Source organism: Apium graveolens, chromosome 5 (genome assembly GCF_009905375.1).
Source record: "Apium graveolens cultivar Ventura chromosome 5, ASM990537v1, whole genome shotgun sequence".
Lineage (NCBI taxonomy): Eukaryota > Viridiplantae > Streptophyta > Magnoliopsida > Apiales > Apiaceae > Apium > Apium graveolens.
Genome location: NC_133651.1, coordinates 227,398,303 through 227,401,087, shown reverse-complemented (window position 1 = coordinate 227,401,087; position 2,785 = coordinate 227,398,303). Strand labels below are relative to the sequence as shown.

The 2,785-nt window shown below is 39.8% G+C and overlaps 1 non-coding gene across 1 annotated transcript; it reads left to right on the top strand.

Annotated features, from left to right (window-relative positions):
* Nucleotides 1–1,011: 1,011 nt before the first annotated feature.
* Nucleotides 1,012–1,118, top strand: LOC141662637 (small nucleolar RNA R71). The gene has a single exon (XR_012550743.1). It is a non-coding gene; the product is annotated as a small nucleolar RNA R71 (small nucleolar RNA).
* Nucleotides 1,119–2,785: the final 1,667 nt, after the last annotated feature.

Sequence of the window (2,785 nt, the reverse complement as noted above, 5' to 3'; positions counted from 1 at the left end):
TTGATGTGAAGTTTCTTGAACACCTCCAGAAACTTACCGAACTGTCTATCCAGCTTTTGTTGCTGCAATCTCTTAGGAAAAGGTGGTGGAGGATATAGCTGTTTCTCCCCTGTATTACCCTTAGGCAGAGTGTGTTCAACAGTAGTCTTCCTTGGTTCCGCCGCTTTCTCCTTTTGCTTAGCTTCTTCATCACCAGCTTCAACTTCTCCTTCTTTTGCTTTTTCAGCATCAGCAACTTTTCCAGACCTTAAGGTAATAGCCTTGACTTGCTCTTTAGCTTCCTTCCTGCCTGGCACTTTAGTATCACTGGGAAGTGTGCCAGGTTGATGATTGAGCACTGCATTGGCTATTTGACCGATTTGATTTTCCAAGGTCTTGATAGAAACCGCCTGACTTTTGCACAACAACTTAAGTTCCTCAAAATCAGCACTGAAGGTTGGAGCTGCACCTCCTTGTTGAGGATATGATTGCCTTTGAGCATAATGCTGTGGTTGCTGGAATCCAGGTGGATTGAACTGTTTACTCACGCCTTGCTGATATGGTTGCTGAATAGCATTCTAATTATTACTCCAGCTGAAATTTGGATGATTTCTGTTGTTAGGATGATACGTAGCTGGCATAGGCTGCTGTTGTCGCTGATAATTGTTCACATACTGCACAGATTCATTAACAAGAGAACACGGATCCGTAGCATGAGAACCTGCATAAAGCTCACAGACTATAGCTATCTGATTGACCCCATAGGTGGCTAGAGAATCGACCTTCATAGACAGCGCTTGGAGCTGTGCTGCAATAGTTGTAGCTGAATCGACTTCTAGAATACCTGCTACCTTCCCAGGCATCATCCTTTAAGTTTGGTTTTAATGCTCATTTACAGCCATAGTCTCAATAAGATTATAAGCCTCAGTATAGCTTTTGGCCCACAAGGCGCCTCCAGCTGCTGCATCGAGTATGGACCGAGATTGGGCCCCCAAACCATTATAGAAACCAGTGGTCACCATCCAATAAGGCATTCCATGATGTGGACACTTTCTCAACATCTCTTTGTAGCACTCCCAAGCTTCACACATAGATTCTGTAGGTTGCTGTGCAAACTGAGTAAGAGCACTCCTCATAGAAGCAGTCTTCGCCATTGGATAAAACTTAACCAGAAACTTTTGCGCAAGATCTTGCCAAGTAGTGATAGACCCAGCTGGTTCAGAATGTAACCAGTCCTTAGCTTTATCCCTCAGAGAGAATGGGAAAAGCCGCATCTTGATAGCCTCATCAGTCACACCATTATACTTGAAAGTACTGCAGATCTCGACAAAATTCCTTATGTGCATGTTGGGGTCTTCAGTCGCAGCACCTCCGAAAGAAACAGAATTCTGCACCATCTGAATAGTGCCCGGCTTGATTTCAAAGTTATTGGCCTCAATAGCCGGCTGCATGATGCTAGACTGAATATCATCAATTTTAGGCCGAGAAAAATCCATCAGAGCTGGATCTGCCTGAATAATACAATCACCCATGATTAATGGTTCTTTCTGCTCACTTCCTGAATCCGAATCTTCAAAATCTATCTTCTCTGGAATATCAAGAACTTCGTCTGTCTCCTCAGCCGTATCTAAAGTCCTCTTGCGAGTTCGAGAACGAGTTTGCATAAACGCTCGCTAAAGTACCTAAAACACAACCGGAAACAATAAGTAACACGTCTTAATCACTGAGTCCTAATGACCAGTGATGGTAAGTACATAAACTAAACAAATACGCCGAGATCCCCGGCAGCGGCGCCAAAAACTTGTTAGGGCGAAAACATGCGCTAATAACACACGCAAGTATACGCGTTCGCAAGTAATATAAAATACTTTCTAGTTCGTTCCCATATAGACTCAGATTAATTATGTTCAATTAAACTCACTCACCAATGTATGATTACTTCTCAATGTTAAGACAATAACACTTAGATTTGATTAACTAGTTATTAACTATAATTAACTATAAGAATTAAGCACTTAATTAACACTTGAATTAATAATATTAAAACACTCATGAGATAACAACTTCATTACTACTTCCGTCAATAGCCATTGTTATTACCCTTAGCATGCAACAATGATGATATTAATTGAATAACACGAAACTGATAAAAGACAACTTTCATTGTACTAAGACCATTCTACCAAGCATCCACAATTAAGATAGAAATTGAATAGGCATCAATTAGGTTGAGTCCCTATATGTCTACAGAAATTTACAACATAACGATTTAAGCACAAGTTATTCCTTTTGATTACACAGGGCGAATAAAACGGTTAGAGTTACCCACTAATCATGCATACTCGTACATGAACCTATGCTAGCATGGCAAGTTCTAAATCTCAAGATCCACCGTCGGTTCACAAGAGATTAACACCCTATCTTATATGTCTGCGACGTACATAAGACTATTACGCACAACCAATACTAGATATCATACAATCATCACACACTGAGGTATTAAACAACTAACTAAAGAATTCCATAGTAAATCTGCTACGACCCCATGATCATGATTAACCCATGATAGCACTCATCGTCATCATGGGTTCATATGAAAACATGATAATAACACACAAGAATAATAACTAAAACTACTTATATTAAACCAGAGTACGTCACAAGAATAAATAGGTTCAAAGTAAAGAAAACTAAATAAATAGGTTCAAAGTAAAGAAAACTAGCATCCAACGTTACAACGAAATAAAGAATCATAAGAAAATATGCTTCCTCTTCGTTGTGGTGTGCTAAAATGATCTTCTTCCTT